Source organism: Patagioenas fasciata, chromosome 2 (assembly GCF_037038585.1).
Source record: "Patagioenas fasciata isolate bPatFas1 chromosome 2, bPatFas1.hap1, whole genome shotgun sequence".
In the NCBI taxonomy this organism is placed as follows: Eukaryota; Metazoa; Chordata; class Aves; order Columbiformes; family Columbidae; genus Patagioenas; species Patagioenas fasciata.
The window spans coordinates 96004664-96027307 of record NC_092521.1 but is presented as its reverse complement, the minus strand read 5'-3'; the positions used below and the strand labels follow the sequence as shown (position 1 = coordinate 96027307).

General features: G+C 42.6%; 1 protein-coding gene across 5 annotated transcripts in view; it reads left to right on the top strand.

The window, feature by feature from the left end:
* JARID2 (jumonji and AT-rich interaction domain containing 2) overlaps positions 1-22644 on the top strand; it is a 225347-nt gene that overhangs the window by 43540 nt on the left and 159163 nt on the right. The window lies entirely within an intron of this gene.

Genomic DNA, 22644 nt, shown 5'->3' with positions numbered 1-22644 from the left:
ACCTCTTTTTGCTCAGTACCTCTCTGTTCTGCAGTGCTGTATGTAAAATATGTAGCCAGACATAGAGGCAGGGACTGTTATTAGATAATTGTGTTAAGAATGTGCAAAACTGGGTAGTTTAATATGGAAGAGAACAAACAAGATAACTCTTGTTCAGCATAGCATGCGCCTTTTTCTTAAATGGGACCATCAATCCAATATCTCGGATATATTAGGAGTTTAAATTGTTTGTATACAACTTGGACAATCCTGCTGAATCTGTCTGAAGATGCTTCTGTTAATTCAAATCCATCCCCCTCCTCTGTTCCTTTTCTACAAAGACCAGCCACCCCGCAGCATGGTGTCATCCATTTAGCAAAGGCGTGTGGAGAAGACTTTTGGTGTGCTGTTGGAGGGATGTCATGTTCAGTGAGAGCAAGCAACATGCCACTTGTGGGTCGCTCTGATGCTCCATCCGTGCCAGTTTTCAGATTTGGGATCGAACCCTGTGATTTTCTCTGCTCAGAGGTGACTGTGGGGCTACCTGGCAGCCGGCTGTGCAGCCGAGTGTGGGGTTTTTTGAAGGTGCCCTGTGAGATGCTGGGGAACCTGCTTGCCCTCCTGGCCGGACAGCCCTGGCTCCTGCCGCACCTCGGTGCTCTGTCCTACCCTTCTCCTCACCAGAGGTGTAACCCCAGCCTGGTTTATAAAGAGGGACGGTATGCCTGAATGAAGCGGGTGTTGCCAGGGAAACAGGGAAAAATACTCACTCTGGCTCCTCAGAAGTTGCTGGGTGTTGGGCTACGTTTTTTCTTCCAGTTTCATCCTGCCTTCCAGGAGGTTGCAACTAACCCTCTTCTCTTTCCCATTAAGCCCCTAAGGCTGTTTCCCCACATCCCAGCTGTGTCTTCGTAGTACCTGTTTTGTGAGTATTAGGCAGATGTGCTGTTGGAGATGCTGTTCCTGGAAGGGCTCTACCTGTTTCATCTTCTCTGTAAACCACCTCAGGTTGGAGCTTGGGTGCGGAGGGTGAGAAGTGAGCACATGCATGGTCCTACCTTTCCCAAGCTCCCATCCAGGAGGTACTAAACTTTTGTCTTGGAGTAAGTTTCAACAGTAGATGAATCACATCATTACTTAATACCTTAGAAGCTGATATTTTCTGCTGTCAGTTCTCAGGCATCTGTCAGCTTGAATGACTGATTCCACTTTCCTGCTGGAGACGTGTATAGGATTTCTCCTCATCTTGCTATCTAAGGTAGCTGAGAGATTCAGAGTGTACCAAGCATTAGTAATTTGCCATTCTTGTGGTTTTTTTTCCCACTGTCTTTTATGACACTTGTCCTGTCACCTGATAAGGGAATTTATCTGTAACACCAATTCTTCCAGTATTTGTAGTTCCCCTCTGTGGTTGTCCCCTGTTGCTCGTGAATTTTCAAAGACTTCCCTTCGAAGTCCAGGAAAGCTTTTCTTTTAAGAATGCTCTGAAGAGCTCAGAAAGGCTGGAGCTTCTGGTCTGCATACATGGAGTTTAAATCTGTATAGTAGACTTAGACTACTAAAACCTGTCCTTTATGCTGTGGTAAATAGGAAGATTGTATTTTGATCTGCATGCTGTTCTTCCTGATGTCTGATATTAGGGGAGTCATATTTGGATTTTCCCTTGGTGAAAAAAGTAAATGAGCAACAGCAAAAAATAGTCCCCAAAACATCAAGTCAAACTGATTCTTCATCAGTTTTGCCGCAGAAAATTGTGGGAGAAACTTGATGTCTATTGAAACCTCTCAAACCTCTTAGGATAGCGAGAGGGGTGTGGAGCCTTGAGCGAAGACATTCACACTCCTACATCTTCATCAGCCACTGATGGAGAGGGGAAAAACACCACACAGCTGTACAGTGTGAATAAGCTATTTCCTACAGCTTTCATCCCACCAGATAGACTGCTGTTCTGCACTCCTATAAGCTCCAGCAGCTTTTCAGGGAGAATGAGACCTCACATTTTGTACACAAAGTAAAAACCAACCAATCCAGCCTCCGAATTTTCTTGACAAGCTTTCTTTGTGTATTGTAAAGAAACAAAGGACATAATATCATTTTTCTGTATATGCTGCCAGTTCTCTGTACATCCTGCCTTTAAGGCAAATTTACAGGGAAGGCATTTCTGGCATCAGTCGATGTGAGTCAGCGAACCTTTCAATCAATTTACAAGTTCTGACAAAACCTGCTTTTCAGACACTGCTTTTGATGCACACCACGGTTCTGGTAAAGTGAATTTCTTTCTGCCTGGCCATCTCTGTCATTACAAGAACCCACTGGGAGGAAGAATTTTGTTTTCTTTTACTTCAGGATAAAATGCAAAACTTCTTCAGTTTGTCCCTGTAGATCTTGTGATGGTTCATCCTGACCCAGAACATTTCTTCCGTTTTTATTTCTTCAGTTCTGGGCAAGTGCTGTGTCTTTGCAGAGCAGGATTTACATAATCTGGATATCAGAATGGATGTCATTTTTTTTTAATGTAACTTCAAAGAATGGGAAAAACAGTGTGTTCTTTCTCCTGCTTTGGTGCTAAAAATATTTATTGCATCTTAGGGTTTCTTTTTTTTTTTTTATTTAACCAGACTATTTAATCTTTTGGTTAGCAGTGCTCCTGGCATTATTGGAGACTATTTGATCAAATGCATGTTTGGCCTAGGTCAGAAAATAGTTTTGTACAGCATAACAGCCGTTACCTGCCATTCATTTGCTGAATCTGCGAGACTGATGTGCTTTATTGGGCCACAGCTCTTGGTTGCAATGTCCTTTAAGCTACTTTCCATATAATTTGATTTTAAATATGCATAACTAATAAAAGAGCTCTTGGAACAGGGTATTTATTTAAAACCCTGTAATAATTCATGTTTCTGGTTGGTACAGGAGGCACCTGGCCTGTTTATCATGGCTCCTTGTTACCAGCTGCTCCCATTAGAGATGTCCCTGCAGCAGTGGGCAGGGAACCACTATGGCAGAGGTGGAAGAGGTTGTAAACTCTGTCTTTTGAGTCCCGATTTCTTACAGTAATGCAGGTTGCAAAGTGAGGCTGCTCTCGTACTGCAGCGTGATTACAGAAGACTTGGCGGTGTACAAATATTTCTACCAATTTCTGTATCCTTCTGGATTTCTGTTAACTAATGTGCTAATACAGAAACCGCTTTTGCTGTTAGGAGAACTGCGTGGACCATTAAGGAATTACCTGTCTTTCCTCTGAGATGAATAAGAATAATGAGCTTAGGACAGTCTTTTATGTGTGTTTTTTTTGTTTGTTTGTTTTTTCTTATAGTTGTGCCAACCCAAGCTGGATATATATTCCTTTAAAAAAATCCATTTGCAATAGAAACACTCATGTGTTGCAACAACTCAGAGATGAATACTGCTGCTCTTAATGCTTCTGTACCTCAGGAATAAGTCTTAGAGACCAATACTTGGCATTTCCACTGCTTTAACCAGGGGCAGCAGTGGTGTTGCTAAGCTCAGTACTAAAGTGGGGAACCCTGGAGGAGATATTTTAGCTGTTGCTTGGCTGTCTGTCTGACCAGCCAACTTGTTCTCCCTTGTACCACCTTGTATCTTTTGGGAAGGCTATATACATCAGTTTAGACATTTGCTCAGGCAGCTACCAGGGCAGGTCTAGTGCCTGTGATGGGAGCAACTGCCACAGGCAAGTCTGTTCCGCTGTGCTGATGTTAATTAGAAGTCAGGAAGACGCAGGGCATGGTGTGGGGTGGCCGTGAAGGTGGCGGTGCTGGGTGATGGGCAGAGCAAGAGTGCTGTCACTCTGTGTTGTCTCCAGGAGCTTTGTATGCCAAAGTCATGGACCTATTCACACCGGTTGCTTTTCACTGCCTTGTGAATTAAAAATTAAAAAAAAAAGAAAAAAAAAAAAGAAAAAAAAGAAAAAATTGTGCTTGTCATCCCAAGATGTTGTCATGGTCTTCCCAAGGCAGTGCTCTGATTTCATTTGCTTTTAGGGAGCCTGGGCTCTTGCTGGTGAGGCTGGAGTGAAGGAGGGAGCATGTGGGTTTGAGAGCTGCAGTTGGCCTGCGTTCTCAGTCTTAAAACTTTTAATTTTAAATTTAGAATACTCACCCTTAATATTTAGTCTTCTACGCTTGTTATTCTTGAGCTAATAGAAAGCATAAATTGTTAAAGCAAATTGAAAAGACTAGGACCGTGCATGTTAGCCAGACACAGTACTTCTTTCTCTGCTGACTTGAAAAGCAACGCTTTCCCATGGTAGAGCTGGACTTGTAGCAATTGGCACTAAATTTCCATTGTATGCCTTTTAATTTTTAAGCAATTTGTTTTTACCACAAGTCTCTTTCTGGAGCAACTTGCATAGCAGAGTGGGAGACTTTTTGTGTGTGTGTGGAAAGGTATGAGCTGTCATTCCTTTCTGCGCGCTGTGAGGTATGGAAATATAATTATTGGTGTTTACATAGGAGGAAGTGGAAGCACAGAGCCGGTCTGTGTGAGGCCAGCCAGGAAAGCCGGGCCAGGCTGGGATCAGAAGCTCTGGTGCCCCTCTCCGGCCCTTGGGAATGGCACGGTGTGCAGGGCTGTCTCGACGGGCAGATTTGGGGATGCAAAGGTGGTGGGGGTAGAGAGCATTTGCTTAACATGTTTTATCACTAAGAATCAGTGATGTCATTTATTTAATGTGTTATTTTGTGGGGGTTTGGGTCCTGTTTTCTTTCTGCAAAGGCACCACATGGGAAGTTTAAATATGTGCAAGATTCCCTTACTGCTGCTTTAAATCAAATTTACCCAAACACAAAGGCGTCTCCCCTGTTTTAAAAATTGGCATATGTAGGGTTTTTCGCATTCAAACAGTTGCTAACTTCTAATGCTGAGAAGCCTCAGCCTGAAAAGAAACCTTTTTATAGTTGCCACATGAGGGAATATAAATAGATCTGTAGATTGAAGGGCTCTTTCGTCCTGTCTGGAGCAGCCGGGACAGCGGCTGCTTGTGCTGTGGAGCTCTGATGGGTTTGCAGATTCCTTGGGAGCTAGGGAAGCCAATTAAGGCAAAAGTAGTGCTTTAAAGTACAGTGTAATATATGCACTTTCAGATGCCTATTCCCTTCTTCCCCACACTTTGGGCTTTGGTTTTTTTTTGGTGTTTAATGAACAGGTCCCACACTTTGAACAAAATAATCACCGTTCTCCTTTTTTCATTTTGCCTTTTTTTTTAATGGAAACTGTGACTCATAAAATATTTTAATCACTGTTATTGAGCATTATTATAATGAAGATTTTTTTTTTCCCTGGCAGTGTGTTTTTGATTTAAGAATTCTTCATACTGAGAGTGCTCTCTCAGTATTGAAGAATTATTGAAGAATAGCATATAATGAGTTGATGAAATTAGAAGTTTTAGAAGACGCTGCAATTGTAACTTTTTCTTACGTAGATTAAAATATTTTTGTGATTTTTAATTTTCTTTGCTTTTACGCACACATATCTTGACTATATGAAGCACATTAAACTGGTATTTTGGCTAGAAAGGGAGACGAGACAAAGAAATTATACGCCTGAAAAATAGGATTGTCTTTAAAAAGCATTCAGTGCTTGCAGTGGACGTGGCTTAAGATAAGGAAAATATGTTTCTGAAGGACCAGGGGGATGTTGCTTATCCCCCCTGCCTGATGCATTCCTGTGGAAAGGGGGCGGATGAGCCTCTTCAATGTGTTCCGTGCAGGGGGGCACAGGCCGGGGGGAGCAGCAGAGGCTTTGGGCCTGTTGCCTCTGTCCCAGCCCTTGACCAGGAGCCGGGGCTGGGCTGGTTTGTGTCCTGGGCCTTTTGCTGGGAGAGGAGGGTGGTGCGTGCAGCTTGTTAAACCCTGCAGACCATATTTTGGGGAATTTCTTCTGGGGTTTCTTCACCTTAGGGTGCGTGTGACATTCTTGTTTCAGTTACAGGTCATGTCTGATGGGTATGACAGCGGCCCTAAATTTGTAAATATGGGTTGTGTAAAAAGAAAGCAAAAAGCCACACAAAAGGGAGAAAATAAGATGCAAAGAGAGCAGATGCTTGCAACATCCTGTGCATTTAGCAAATGCTTTCATTTAATGTTTTTTTTTTCCTACCCTTAAAATGTGAAGCTGCCTTAGAGTGAGAGCAACTGCCGTAGGAACTGCACAGTACCATACATGTTACAGGGAGATGAAGGCAGACCATAAAAAGCACAGCAGCACAAATTCTTCAAGCTAGTAATTAAAAATACCAAGCTTTTTTTTTTTTTTCCCCCTTTCATGCACTACCATTTTGCATGCAACGAAGTTGAGAGGGAGTGCGCAGCACTCCTTACCTCGCCACGGTCATAAACTCATAAAGGGTAGGGGTTTCATTAGAAACCATCCAATTTAAAAGGGAACTGGGCGGGAGGTAGGAAACAATGCCGAGTGGGATGCCGAAATTGCTCAGGATGTTGTAAATAGGGCCGCTGCCTTTTGATCTTGTAAAGCGTCGTGGAGATGCCATCGCTTTGACCAAAGGATGTTGGAGACAAGTGGCAAGAAATCAGCCACCTTCCATCCTGTTTTCCACTGCCATTACGTGGCTTAGGGCTGGTGTTATTAAGGAGATGTAAGGAAGCAGCCCAGACAAGGCTTCCCTTTAGGGTCTTGTTGCCGCTGGAGAATTAGAAAACATGTTTGTTTCTGGTCTGTTCAGATGTTTTATGGCAGCCCGTTGTTGCTTACCGCCTGCTTAGGCTGGCTACTGGCTCTCATTAGGTGTAACGTCAGGCCATTGCTTAGGAAGGAAAGGAGAGATGAAAGCTTGTGCAGAACTGGAGAGCCTGAATGAAAAGTTAATACTGGGAGATTGCCCATGTGTCGTGCAGGGGAAAAAAAATAACTTGCGTGAAGTCTTTGTGCAGCTGAAGCAGGGAACTCTGTGTATGTGTGTTGTATACATGTACATATTTATACATAAATGATAACAAAATGTAACATATATATTTTTAGATATAGGTATTTCAGTTCCTCTTTGTGTCTTTTTTTTCCTTCAAAAAAACTTGGTGTTAATGTTTGAAGGATGTGAATTAGTCTGAACTCCATGAGGGAGTCACCTCTGGCTTTTGGTGAGGAAATTCAGAGGTGAACAGAGAGCACCCTGTCTCAGTGCACCGCTGCCTGTTGTGCATCAGGGAGGCAGAAGGGGCTTTTTAACGCCACTCATGTCTGCGGTCATACCCAGCATAGGAAAACTGCGGCTTCCCTGCTCCCATGGGCAAGCACTTGCTTCTCTGGCCGCCTGTCCTGCTGGGGAAGAGAGGTTTGGGTTACACCACTCGGAAATTGAAGGACTTGCAGCCTTCACTGTGCTTTGCCATTTCACTACAGTGGTTTAAAAATAGGCCTGACCGACTGTGCCTTCCTCTCTGGTGCAAATGCAACTGAGTTTTCTTAAATCAGCATCAGCCTAGGGGCAAATGGCTTCTGAAAATGCATTATTGCTGTTGGTCAAAGACACCTTTAATTCTTACGTGTTGCTGTATCCTTATGTGTTGCTGTATAAAGCATGGTCAGACCAACAGTAGTTGGGGAATTAGTTTTGCAACCGTGTTTTGGATGGTTTTTTTTTGTATACAAGAGGTTTTTGCGTTAATTAGACAACTGGATATGGGGGAATTAGTTTATGAAAAAGAATTGTTTCCTGTTGAGATAATATCATGTCTTTATAGCAAATAGAATAAACTGGTTTCTTAAACATTCCTGATTATTTACAGAAGCAATCTTTCCAAATATCAGTGACGTCATAAACTAGAAAACCTGATGCTAATCTATGCTAAATGCCAGTGAAGTTGGGGACAGAAAATATTTTCAAGCATTTAGTGGAAAGATACATATTGGATGCGAATAATGAGGTTCTGATAATAATGTTTTTTGTGAGCTACTGTATTTTAACTCGTCTGGGGTCCATTATGGTGCGGTTCATAAACAAGATGAAACTATGTGGCTAATAACATGAAATGTTTCCTACTTTGATCTAATCAGAAGCCTGTCTGGAGCTGCTGGTTTAGATCTTCATCAGAGGAGAGGAGGATGTCGGAAACAAGTCCTTTAAGTGTTTCTCTCTTGGCAATTAGCCACAGGAGCTCCATTATTACTTTTCGCCTGGATCAAATGAGGTCAATGGCATCAGCTTCCTGCATGAGGTCTTTCTCAGCAGCGGTAGCAGATGGTAATTGCGAATGTCTCCATCCCGTAAGTCTCTGTCCTGACGGCGGCTGGAGAGTGCAGTCTAGAACCTTGGAGGGAGGGGTAGGAAAAGCAGATGAATGACTTTGGGGCTTCTGAGGGGAAACAGCAGTTTGACTGTATTGCTTTGCATTGAGAGAAATATTAATGGCTTTCAGGAGGTGGTGATGTTGGTGGTAAAACAACAAGACCCGCGTAAGTGGGAGGCCTCTTCCATTCGAAGTGATGAGAGTACCAACCATCTGAAATTTGGCGTAATTTTTACTGCGTTATTTTAAGAAAAAGAAAATTGCTTCAGTGATGATTAAAAAAACAAATGCAAATATATAAATATAAGGCTTTTTTCCTCTACCTTACAATGAATTTCCGCTACATTAAATCTGTTACTCAAAACAAAATTGTTTAGGGCTGTAATCATCATAGTGAAATTGTGTGTAGAATATTCCGTTGGAGCATCCTTGGGACTTCCCTTAGCACCAGCCTGTGGCTTGATGAAGGATCCCAGGCAGATGAATGGGCTCATGTCATGTTTGGCATATGTATGTGTTCAGTTTTAACAGTGACATTATCCGTTGACTCTCAGCTCTCCAGAATAAACAGTAAAAATGAGAAAATTGTAGATTTGATAATGATCTATTGATGTGGCAGCTCTAACCCTGTGACCTATCGTGCAATTTCTGCTATGCAGTATAATTAAGTTGCCACATCGAGTGAGGAAATAGTCCTATCAAGAAATAGTTTTAAAAAATAATATTCAAATATGCAAATACTTTGTGATAGTAAACAGTGAATTTAATGAATATCGCTACAAATAATTTGGTTTGTTGAGGATTTTTTTTTTTTCTGTAGAAAACCGTGATTGAACTTGAGTGAGTCCATCTGTCACGTCCTTCTCATGTCCACCTTACCTCGATGTTTGAGTGCATTTAATGACAAAAGAGATTTGAGGATTTTTTTCCTTTAAAAGAGGGTTTATTTTTAGTTGGGTGGTTCTTTTTGGAGTATTAGTCAGAGCTCTGTGCTCACCCAGCCCCCTGACTGGGGGACTCTTCTCAAATTGCACTTGGAGATGGGCATTTGTATTTGGGTCCCAGCATATCCTGTAAGTTGGTACGTTCCCATTGGAGGTCCAGCTGGATTGCACCGGTGCTTTTATTTGCCTTGATTCCTTCCCTTCCAAAAGCGGGATGCACCCCACTGCAGTGGCTTGAGAGGGGATCCTGGAATTTCTTCCTCGTGTGAGAGATGTGCCCTAGGATGCAGGAGAGGGGAGCAAGGAAGCAGAAATGTAGCTACGGGCTTAGCTAAGAGAGTTCCTCAGACCTGGCACCCACCCGTGCACCTTGATACACCATAAAAAAGTATTTCAGGGCAGAGTTGAGGAAAGAAACAAAATCAGTTCGTGGAAATCCATTTTCAACTACTTGTGTGGTATTTCGGAAGGTTTTTGGAGGTGTTTCGGATCTCAACATTATTCACCTGTGTGAGAAAATGAGGTTTCATTTTGAAATCAATATTTCTAGCTCTCATGGTTATAGAGGGAAGTTTGAAAAAATGTCCACTGTGTGGCTGAACCAAAAGGTTACAAAAACCCCAACAACACAAAAACCCGCCAGAGGACAGCCCAGAATATTCTCAGTCTTTATGGAATCTGAAGATACAGTAGTAGTTTGGGAACCTTGCCTTTATTTAAGGAATCCTTTGAACAAATGGAACTGGTGTAATAAAATAACACTGAAAAAAGAAGGGCAGAGAAATCCTCCAGAAAAATGTACAGTAAAATCTCAGTGAGGCAATAAAATGGCTTCAGTCTTTTGGTACGCTGATGCTGGTGGCTCAAGATAATCTAACACTTGTTGCTGAGGAGTGTGGTTCTCTGATGAGCTGATTTTAAGAAATGAGGATATGAAATACTTAGAGGATATTGTCTTCTGTCTTTGAAAGGGGAGATACCATCTCTCTTATATAGGCTGGTTGAAATTTTAATTAAACTCGAGCCAAAAAGCATTGCTGACTAGACGAAAGCAAATTCATTTAGAGACTGAAGAGAGTGAGGGCAAGGGATTTCTATGTGAGGAAGATAAGGGAACATTATTTAATATGTTTATGTCATGTCCGCAGTAAAAACGTTTGTATGCTGAAATCTTTCAGTAAGAACTGTGTTTCAATTGGGGTGTACTTGTCAGGGATGTAGGATGCAAAGGGAGCAGAAGGCAGGGAAGGAAGGAACACGCTTGGTGCAGGAAGGAAAACGCTCATGAAGGGAAGAAGAATAAATGTCTCCCCTCCTGTCATGCCCTATTTTCCTCCTTCTCCTTCAGCTGACTAGGTTGGCAGACGTGTGCAAGCAAATGCTCTCTAATTTTTGTTTTGGTAATTCCTGTCATACGTGGCTCCAACCTCTGATTTATCCTGCATGGCTGCCTGCAATTACTGCGGCAGGGGGGCCGGGGCCGGCTCCGGGAGCCATCGGCGGGCACTGACCGGGCACAATGGATGCGGCAGAGAACGGAGCGTGGGAGCTGTCGGAGCCTCTGTGCCGCTGCAGATCGGCGTCGCAGGGATAACTGACAGCCTGCCTCCTCCAGCACAAAGAACAATGTTTAAGCGTGATTGCGATGATGTGTTGAAATAAACTCTGTTATGATTATGCTGCTACATTCTTGGCAGACTCACTGTAAACCACAGCGTGTTTTTTGGTGTGTACGTGGCTTTTTTTTTTTTCGTATGGGTAAGCAGATTAGTTAATGCCTGCCTTTCATGAGCAGAGGCTTTCATCCTTAATGCTGGGGTTAAACTGCATTCAAGCTGTCTGTAGCCTGTGAAGGTCACGCTACCATTTTGATTTCCTCCCTCTGCCTTAAAAGCTCTTGCAGGAGCAGGTACGGGAGGGTGATGCAGCCCCAGCGCAGAGGCTGAGCCTGACCCTGGTCCCCCCAGCTCTGCTCGAGAGATGCTCTTTTGCTCCAGGTAGCCTTTTGGAAGGAGGCTGGTTATTCTTGAAAGCACTCCTTCCTTGTGCTTACGTGCATGTTATTAAATCCTCAGCTCTGAAGGCGGCAATTCGGAAGTAGGACGTGCATTTCTTTCCCTGCTTAAGATGTCGTGGCTTGACTTTTAACAGGCAGCCAGCTTCCCGCCTGGCATGCCTGGGTGAAAGGCGTTGCCCTAAAGAGCCTCCTGCTCGGGAGGACACTGCTGCCTTCAACCTTTCAGGTATTTAAATAGATCAAGCCTGGCACAGGCAGCTTTTCCTCTTCCCCCCCATCACAGCATCGCTGCTGCCTCACCCACTGGCTGCCTGAGCATCCGCCATCTGGTCCCAAAACCAAATTAGAGTGGTGCGTTGTTTTAATTATTTTCTACTTGTGTGGTCAGGAGGTTATTTGGTCTGGTGAGCTCTACTTCAGGCCCTTTCTCTCATTAATACCACCTTGCACACATCCTGCCCGAGTACCGAAATGGTTAAGTTATCCACTTGTGTGGCCGGCTCTTGATACGACACAGTGGCCAGTATTTACAGTTACAAGAGGAAGCTGTTATATGTGGATTATCCTGTATTTTTCTCCAGTGATGGTAATTACCTACATAAATTTCAACTTAATCCTGGGACTGAAGTCTCGCTAAAAATATACACATAAAAATTCCATTATCCAGAAGTAAATTTTGGTCCTTTAAGTTCGCGAATGGTATTTATTAAAGAGCCTCTTTTTCTGGTTTGGAGGAATCGTGCAGAAGTATTTGGCTGCAAAACCCCATGGGCTTAAGAAAAGGTGCAAGACTTGACAGGAGATGGGAGCAAAAGCTACAAATAAGAAAAATAGTTTTGTCAGCTTGTGGGACGAAGGATCGTTTTTCACTTGAACAGACAAAGCAAATGCTCGTAGCTGAAACATCGAAGCTGGAAATGCTTCTGCAAGACATTCTGCATTACTTTTAAGGTTTTTTTGTGCATCCTTCCTGGAGACTGGTGATAAAGGCGACATATCAGACAGTCGCAGGTAGGCGAACTCCTGCTCCTCCAAATCTAAACAGATAAGTGGCAGCTTCAAAAATACCGTCATCGTCTAATTATCGATACATGCTTCGCTGCAGCAGCTCTGTACAGTACAAAAGCACGGGCAGGACAGGGTTTTGTTTCAGGCTGGTTTCCGTCAGCCTTCTTGATTTCAGAAAAAACAAACCCTGAGGGGATATGGCTGGAGGAGAACGGAGTGGTAATTAGGGGCACCATGCTCTGAATTTGGCTGGGACTTTTGAAGCTGTTGCTGCCACAGTGGTGGCAGCTCCTTCTTCCTTGTTTATGGAGCTGCAGCAGAAGCAAAGTCCTACCAGGGACCTGCAAGGTACCTGCAAGGGTGTTCATGGTGGGGATCAAGAAATGACTTGTTGCACCTTGAGAACAAGAATAGCCGCTCGCCCTGGCACAGGATTAAGCTGACAGGCCTCCAAGTCACCGCGGGGCTTCCGAGTGTCAGTGTTTCAGCAACAGCCTTTTCAAAAGGAATAAATCCTCTGAATACGTCTGCGAGAGTTTGGTATTGTCGTGGCTGGGTGCTGATTGTTATTTGAAAGTGTGGAGATGTCTTTTATCTCTGAGGAAGCAAAATAGCTTGAATTCCTAGGACTTCTTTAATGAAGAGACCTTAATTTTTTATATTCATTTCCATTTTTTATTTAGTAGCAGAGTTTCTCTCAAGTATGCTGTTCATGTGCTCAAATATTCAGAAATGTGGAAGGAGGAAAAAAAGTGAAAAGAATGCAAAATCTTTGTATGAAAAAAAAAATTAGCTCCATATCATCAGGATGTTGCAGAGCCCTTAGACATTTTGTGGTTGGGACATGTGGTTTTCATGGTGGGACATGAAGGAAATTCAGTTTTCTTCGTTTGAGTTATGCAGCATGCTAATACAGAGCCGCTTCTGTGAGAATGGCGTGAATGGCTTAACACGCAAACTTGTGTTACAAGGAAACTCCAAAACGTGTTCTCAGTAAATCAATGGGGAGGTTTAGTGTAGGCTTCAGCATGCATTTAAAAAAAAAAAAAAACCACCACCAAAACCAAAACCACCCCTCCCAACAAAAAGTGTTTGTGGTTTCTGGATTCCCACACGCTGCCTCTTCAGATCCATGTGATGCAAACCAGGTTTCAGTGAATTAATCTTTCTGTCCATGTGTGCACCACCTCGCTCATAAACGGGGCATGGCTGGGGGAGAGGGGGTGTGTGTGGGGGGGGAAGTACGGGAATGGAAGTTGGATTCATGGGTTTATAAGTTATTTCCCACGGAATAATTCAGGCGTGGTTTTGGATTAAAAGGGAGTTACCATGGCGTTTCTTGAGTTGGTATAGGCCGTGTATGTGTGCTCACATTAAGGAACCCCACCTAGTTTTGGTTTTTGTTGTTTTGGGGAGGTTTTTGGTTTTGTTTTTAATATTACATCTTGCATGAGTGCTTCCAGTTCTGAAATTTTTCACTGAATTCAGCAGAAGCTACCTCTAGCCATTTCACTTTGAAGCTGTTTTATAATCAACTATTCTTTCTCCAGTTCAGTTTTTAACTTTTCCTTTTATTTTTCTTTGCAAAAGGCTACAAAATATGTAAGTTATTCAGAAGCAGCACAGGCCAAGTCTAAAAGTACTAGAACGTCCTGGCTTGGTACAACATATTTCAAAAGGACTGATACAACTTGTTAATGTCTTGGTGTGTAGGCTCTGGCTCTCTGAGTTAAATAGCTGGTCTAAGTGAATGCTGGCTGAAAGGAAAACTCCTTGGAAATAATACATTTGAGTATTTCAGAAATGCCCTTATGTATGGTGCTAGATAAAAAAGTAAACATTAAATGGGAAGATTTCATGTCCTCAGTAAGTACCTCTTTAAAAATGAATGTATTCGATGTATCTGACAACTGAAATCCGCTCTGTAAGTTTGTCTGAACCTGGCAGATGTTTTTCCTTTTAAGGTATATTAAAAAGAAATTATGAAAACAACAATAATTATCTTATAATATTGTACCAGAAGACTTTTTTATTTTTTGTAATGTTGCTGGTTTCTTCTCACATATCTTTCCAAACGGACTAAAATTACTTTTTTGCCTTTTCAGCAGTTCACTATTGGCCCAGTAATGTAGTGTCACAACAGCTGGTGTGCAGGTATAACGTCCAATTAAAATCCTTACGTTTCAAAAGTAAAAATCATGTCTTAAGCCTAAATTTGGAGGTCAAACTTGCCCTGAACCTGCTCTTAAAATCACTGACAACTGTAGTATAAGTTAATTTTTGAAAATTTGAGCATTCAGGCAAAGTAATTTATGATTATTTTTTAAATTTTTCAAACTAAGAAAGATTTTTTGTTATTCTTTGATTCCTAGGAGTTGAGTATACTATCTCTAGATGCACTGTGATCTGAGATCTTGAATGACGTGCTCAGCATGGAACAGAGCCCTGAAAATACGAGTTTTACAAGGGGAATGTTGGCACAACACAAACTTTATTAATACTTGTGGTCAATGTGCTGTAATGTTTAAAACCCCTAGTTTCCATGTTACTTTGTAAATACAGCTTTGCTTCGTTTGCTTGAAGACTGACCCTTTGTGACTTTCGGATTTGTGCATGCTCCTACTTTTACTGGGCTTTTTTCTCTTAAGGAAAACATGGGAGGCATTGACTAAGATGTGAGATAAGGAACAGTGGTTTTGCCTGCATTGTTTTGATTCTCTAAAGAGAATTGAGGTATTTTGTAAGACAACCCTTAAAGAGCTTTTTTTTTGGAGCCTCTTCAATAAGTAGAGCATTTGCAAATCAGTCTTGGCAGGAGAGTAGGCAGTGAAACACCTGACATTTCAGTTCATCTCTGTTGAGAAAACATTACATATTTTGAAAGGTAAAACGTTTCATTAAGATGCCATTTTCTAGTTACAAATACCGTCTGGGAGACAGGTTCGGAGATGGTTTGGCCGTGATGGGCTCCACTGAAAGGCTCCCGGTACCTCTCCTGGCACCTCCTGCATCCCAAGGTGCGGAGGCATCAGGTAGCAAATTTGCTCGAGAGGGAGAATTTAACAAGGGCTCGTTCCAAGGGCAGCTCGTGCAATGTTTTTTGCTCTTTATTGGACGTGATTGAATTAAAATGTCTGTATCTCTCTGTGTTATAAGGACACAAGGAAGTTGAGTTCTCAGTGATGCTTACTGCAGTTGATTGCAAAATGTTGGGGATCCTGTTGCCTTTGCTCTCCCTCAAATACAGTGTTTTCTGTTCTGTTGGAGGATGCCTTCGGTATAAGGTCAAGGCTGTGTCTTATCTTTAAGTCCTCCTTCCCTCTAGGGTATCATCAGGCATTCAACTTACAAATCCTCTGAGTCTTTCTGAGGTGTTTTCCTGTGAGTGTTTTAAAAAGTTTACGTAATCTCTGAGAGAGAGGCTTCCGCTAAGCTGGCACACCTTGTATTTGATTAAACCCTCACTTCATGCTTGAAGGACAGCTTGGCTGGTGTCACAAATCCACTGGGATTGCCCGTTCGAGATACAACAATCCACTAGAGTGCTGTGGTTTTTTTTTCCCGTCTAGTTTATGGTGCAGGGGAAGGGGGATTGCAACAAACGTACTGGAGAGGGCAAGTCATGCAAGAACTGACTCCAGCTGATTGCAAAAAAATAATTTTGGCAGAGCTTTTGGTAATATCCACTGTTAAAGACGTCATCAGTGTTTCCTGTCTTTTGCTTTTCTTTATTTTGCCTTCTTGCTTAGTCAAGCAGTTTATGCGTAGTAATGCTTACTGTAGAGACTGAGATGACTTTTGGTCGGGTTTTAAATCCTTGAAGCGATCCCTGCATCAGTTCACATGTTGGTGACAGAGCAAATCTACTTGTAAATATATTCCCTCTGACTAATAAACGATTTGGCTGCTTTCTTCTGTCCTCTCGTCTACTGCTGCAGCATCTGCCAGTGTGGTTTCTCTTCTTTGTTGTGACTTGGAGACATAGTACTTGGTCTCTAGTTGGATACTAATTTTTGTATTAGAGGTCTGGGCTTTTATAGGCTCATAAGTGGTCATGTTAACTGCTCTGATCAGAGGTGGTGACTGGCCAGGGAGGGCAGCCCAGGAGATGGTTCTTTCCTCACCCACTGGGTAAACCGCTGAGGGTGAAACTCTGAAGCTTTGTTCCTCAGAGTGCAGGATGATGCTGAAGAGCCATGGCCTTGGGGTCAGTACCCAGTCCATACAGCTCAGTCTCACTCAAGTATGTTGTATTTCAGACGGGGTACAATGCCGCTCCATTTTGTTGTTCTTCCCCAAGGAACCATGACATAAAGTTTGTGCTGCAGAGCAGGTGGTTGGTGCCTCCTCTCTTCCTCCCCGCCCCAAATTTTTATGGGAAAGCAGCAGGGTATTATTGCTTTTCCATGCCCCGCTGATAGTGCTGGTCACCATCCTCTCAGCTTGCACATCGCACAGATGTGTTCACACCGCACCTGCCTGGTTCTGTGTGCGTGGACCATCATCCATGGGCAAGTGTCTAAGACCACAACCTTCTGGTCCTCCAGATCACAGAATCGTTTTGGTCAGAAGAGACCCTTAGTACCATCAAGTCCAACCATAACGTAACCCAACTCTGGCACTAAACCGTGTCCCTAAGAATCTCCTCTAAACACCTCCAGGGATGATGACTCCACCACTTCCCTGGGCAGCCTGTTCCAATGCCTGACAACCCTTTCTGTTAATAATTTTTTCCTATTATCCAATCTAAACCTCCCCTGGTGCAACTTGAGGCTATTTCTTCTTGTCCTATCACTTGCTACTTGGGAGAAGAGACCAACACCCTCCATGCTACAACATCCTCAGGCCTTTTCTTCAGTTGGCCATCATACACTGCTGTCATCATTGCAGCATTGTATCATAGGGACTTACTGGTAATATATCATATTATAGTTTTATATAGGTCTCATACATAAACATATACAAAAAATGTAAAAAAATATATAAATACATACAAAGGACATTTTCATCAAACCAAGCACTGGAAAATGCTTATATAGGTGATTGGTCTTACGATGTGATGCCCTTGCACTAACTCTCTTTCCTTCCCATCTGGTGGTGATGGTGGTTGTTGCACTCCCTTGTGGCTCTGCATACCTGGTTTTACTCTGTGCTGTCCTACTGTGAAGACTCTCGTTGCATGGCAACCTGGTGTAATGGGGTTCAAGTAATTGTTTGCATTTTGGGGACAGGTTTAAGGAAATGTGTGATGTTGATAGAGATGAGGGATCTGAAAATCACAGTTGTTTCATGCTTTCCGTTCTCTTTAGTTAACCAGCAGCTGTGTTACCTGGCCAGGGCCAGCTGTGATGAAGTATTAAAACCTCTTCAGCAGTTAGGTACTGAAGAGCTGCATCTTGTCGGCTTCTGGTGTTGTGAAAGTAAAAGGACTGTGTTTGGTCTCTGTGCTGCCTGTTGGAGCACTGGCCCAGAGAGAATGAGAGACAGGACAGTCTACACAGTTTTTAAAATGTTACGCATTCTGATATGGAGGGAGATAACAGAAATATTTTGAAAACAAACCTGTCTACTTCTGTATATTCAATTCGTAATTAATTTTTGCGGTGATGCCCTTTGAAATTCCTATTAGAAGTGGGTTTTGGCTTCATCTGTAAAATTACCTTTTGGAGACTGAAGTTTGATATGTAGGTAGAAGGAATTTACTCACTAGTGAGTCATTTTTAAATGGTGGGTTAAAGGTTTGATTCTCATGGCAAAGAAGTTTGGTTTTTTCTTTTTTTTTTTTTTTTTTTTGTCTTCAGGGTTTAAGAAATTTGGGATTAAAATCTGGATGACTAATATGTGATTAATACTGTAATTTCTGCTGTGCTATTGGTGAAAACATTGATAGCAGGCTGCAGCTGTTATTTTTTCCTTGTAGCGTGAAAATGTGTCATTGAATAGGGAACTGCATGTTTATACAGGCATCCACAGAGAGATGTTTTAACACATATATGAACACATTTATTTATTTTTAGGTTTATTTAGGTTTCTCCCAACAGCTACATGGTTGTGCCACCCATACCAGCCTCCTGAGTTTCTTCCTTTGGACAGAGTGTCCCTTCAGGATGGATAAGATGGAGGAAGGCTGCCTTCTCATGTACTCCAGCTCTGCATTTTCTCATGCGCTGCTTTCCCTGTGCAATTGAAGTTTGTTAAAGCCAAGGCCGTGAGAAAAACACTGTTGCCTTTCCAGTAGTTTGATACTGGGGATTTGACCTAGAAAACATCTGGCTGCTGCTGGAAATAAAATTAGTAGAGGCAGCATGAAGGTGCTGTGTGAGTTATTTGGAGTTCCATGCTAGTCATTGCCTGGGTACAGGGATCAAAGGGACAGACCATAAATGGTGTGAAAAGGTGCAAAATGGTGTGAAAAGGTGCAAAGCTCACGATGTAGAATTTGGGATGCGATTTCTCAGTTGACAGCAGGCAGCCTGAGACCTGCTTTTCCCCTCCTGGCCGGCAGCTTGTCCCCCTTTCCTGATTTTTCATATTCGGTGTTTGGCTACAAATAAATGTAGGAATAGTTCAGTGGAGAGCAGGAATGCCGCTGTCAGCAACAGCCTGGTTTTAGATCAGCTTAAGCCAAGCCTGAAACCATACCCATAAGTTTTATCATCGCTGGAAGCTTTCCTTCCAAAGGTATTTATGTAAATGAATGAATTAATGGGAAAAAACCCAGCTACAAGCAACAATTGAAAACAAGTAGAATTTAAACATGTTTATTTCTAGAAGGCTGTTGGGTATTTTGTTGTGTTCATCAGTGGGGGGGAGGCTAGTTTGAATCCATAGAGAGGAGTTGGTAAAAGCTTAAGGACACTCGACTTCAGCCATGCCGTGGGGGAGCCATCTCTGGAGCTCAGATTCCAAGGCGTAAAACCTCTTAACACACAGGAAAAGTGGTTTTAGAATGACAGTGGACTGCATGCTGCTTGTATTAAACACAGACCTTTTTGTTAGCATCTTGCTTCACTCTAGTAACATATTTATCTTTTTTCATTTAAGTGGCATAAACGCTGTTTAAAGGTTTGTATGTTTTGAAAGACATAGGAAAGTGATAATAGTTTTATTCTGAGACATTATATAGAGAATAAAAACGTCACAACATTGTGAAAGTTACATTAATGTACATTACTGGAATGAGCTGGAAAAACGGTGCAAGTGGGGCAGCATTGATACTCTGCTCATTACTCCTGTTAAGAGTGAGCATGCCTCTGTATATGTAGGAAGGTCATATTCAGATTTGTGTCTCCTCAGCTCACCCATTTAGTCTGGGAAGTGCTTGGAAAGGAGAAGCCTTGCCCTGGAAATGCCTCGGTTGTGTGGCAGAGACAAGGCTGCTGAGGATGCTAGGCACTGTGCTTGCGAGTGCCCATCTGGGGGTTTTCTTGGAGTGAAGCGAACTGATGAAGAATCTCCCACGTCTGTTCAGGGCTTGAAGCATGAAGCCTCAGCATTGGCCCAACACTGGGGTTTGAAGAGAGGGATAAAGCAGAGGCCGGCACAGTGCACGGAGCATGTGGTCCACATGCTTCCGAAGCAGATGACTGCTGAGTTAGCAGGCAGTCCCGTTTTACACTAGATGAGGTTTCAGAGTGAAATCTTTCCCTTTAGTCTTCATTACGTGAGCCCTTGTAAAACAGAGAGGCAAGCAGTGCGTAAATATACTGCATCCTGACGCCTCTTAAATTTATCAGTGAGTATTTGAGAATTTATACGTGCTCAGTGAAATTTGGTTAATGTTAACGTGGCCCAAAGAACGAAGCTGGTGTGTTAGGGAAAGTCCTCGAAGATGTCTTACTGGTATTCAGATTGCAGCCAAGCAAGTGTTTTCTACTGATACGCTTCAATAACATGAGGTTCCTGTTATCTAGAGGTCCAGACTATGGAGGGTGCAAGAGCGGTAGGGCTTTTTATGTCTGACCCGTGAGATTGTTACAGATCTCTCCTTTTAATATTTCGCTGATAGCATTGCTGGCAGAAAAAGTAAGGGGTTTTTTGTTTGTTTGTTTTAGTTTTTGTACTGGTGTTGCAAGTGATGTTTCATCCAACCCTCTAAATGATGGCATTTTGGAGTTACACTTTATGCTTTATCATTCGTTCGCCCCTCCAATATTGAGCAGATGTTTCTAAGAGTTAATGTCGCTTCTCAGTTATCTTTGACAGAAGCAGAGTCTGCTCAACATCAGAGGGTTTAGACTAATGCACATTGATCTTGGCAGGGAGAACACAGGCTCCTTGAGCTCACTAGGCAGTACAGGCCTGCAAATTGTTGTATTAACAAGCCAATTAATTAATAAGCAGGAAATTGATGTAGCCCCCGAGGCAGTATGTGCTGATACTATATTCTTAGGTTTTTAAAAATAAATGTTGCTTTAATATATAACATGAAGCACCCTCCATGCAGTTAACATCCAAGTGAGGAGAAGCTTTTCACCAAGCTTCAGAGACCAAGATCCTTCTGGCCATTGTCACTGACAAAATTGGTCTCCCTGCACTTTCCTTCTCTCCCAGCTTTGCATATTTTTTCCAAGGAAATGGTGGAAGAGATGAGACCATTTACCTGTTAAGTGGAGTGGCATAATGGGCTGTTTCTCAGCACCTTAACTACTTGCTGCTGTTTAACAAGCTTTTGCAGGTTTAATTTTGGTGCTTTACAGCTGGCGCGCAGGCAGTTGCACAGAGGTGTCCAGATGTGCTGGGAGCGGTGAGTGGGTTTATGTCTGTCACCTTTGAGGAAGCCGAGTCCTTCCTGTGCACAACTGGAACAGGGAGAGGGGTTTCTCTTATGACTTGAGATGTAGCGGTACCTGGACAGGAGAGACTGAAATACCAGATTTGGGGTTGCGTTTTTGTTTCTCGTCAGTGTCTTTGTGCACCCCAGGAATGTGTTGCATTGATCTAATGTGTTTTTCATTCAGTGGCTCAAAGGTCCTTTGTGTAACTCATTTTTTGATGGGCACTGTACATCTGTAAGAAGTAAAGCACAAGTCGTGATACAGTTTGAATTAAGAATATTTCTTTGTAGATAGCTCATAAACCTCAGGAAAATTTGACCCTCAGTGGTAAACAAGGAAATATAAATCTCATGCACTCGAGAAATAAATCACCGGAGTTTAAAAACTAGGTTCCTTTCTACAGTCATGGTAACTTGGTTTGAAATAATTATTTAAAGTTGTGACATTAGCCCTTAAATCATAGGTTTTTTTCTGTACCTGTCCAAAGGAAATTAGCTTTTGTTTGCAGTTGGCTGACTTTTTCAGTATTTTAATTGACTATCCAAGAATTTTGTGCTCCCAATACTTTTCTAAGGAATAACTTGAGTATAATTTTTTGCAAAGATGAGTGAGTTCAGTTGATTATTTTTTTTTCCATCGGGAGGATATCGGTTTGGCGCGCTTCCTCACTTTCTCAATGGCGGTGGTGGGAAATCATAAACTATAAATCAGAGGTGGGTTTTGATGCAAGGAAGGGCCCAGCGGCCCAGGTTTGGTGTCGCCCCAAGGCAGGGTAGACGGCATCCAGCTGTCTGTCCTCCGTTCCATATTTCTTGGACCGCTCAGTGAAACGGAGCATTGCATTGGGTTAAAAATAAGTATGTAAAAGAGGGAAAAAAGAAAAACCCTTCTGACCTGCTGGTGTGTGGAGAGCTAGCTGGAGCATGAGAGTAAGCTGCAATGGTATCACTGTCTGAAGAGGGGCTGCGGTTTCCCTGTTTCCCCTCCCAGGTCGTGCCTGGAGCAGCGAGGCTGGGAAGAGTCACCCAAAAAAAACTGGACTTTGAGAGCAAAAGTCAGCGGTATGCTTTGAATCACAGTAGAAACACCTTAAATACGAGGCGGCTTTAAGAATTAATTTCAGAGCCAGCCTGGATGGAAAAGGAGCAGAATTTCTTATTCTGCTGAAATAATGGGGGAGCCACCTTACAGTTAACAGCAGTGATAAATGTCGGACTGCTTTGTATTAAAAATGCTTTAATCTGATTTGGCCCCATTAATTTTTAAACTAGCAGAGAAGGTCATTAAATCACAAGTCCCTTTTTTGTTATAAATGCTTGCACCTCCGTGTTCCCTCAGCTTCCCCAGATTCTGCTTCTAATTAGAGCGGCGATGTGGTTCATGGCTTGTCAAGCAGATTAATGTGCTTTTGAAATCTGGTGGTGATTTTTGTTGTTGGTTTTTGTTTTGTTTTGTTTTGTTTTCCTCCTATAGCCTCCTGTTTGTCTTCCTGGGGATGTTTTTTGGGAGGGTGTTGTTACGGCACCTGTATACAGAGCCTATGAAAAGGTTTCGGCTCCTGCTATGCAGCCTTGGGTGAAGTGTTGAAGAGCCAGGGGGAGGGGAGGAGATGAGCTTGAAAGAAATCTGCTCTTCACAAAATGACACATTCA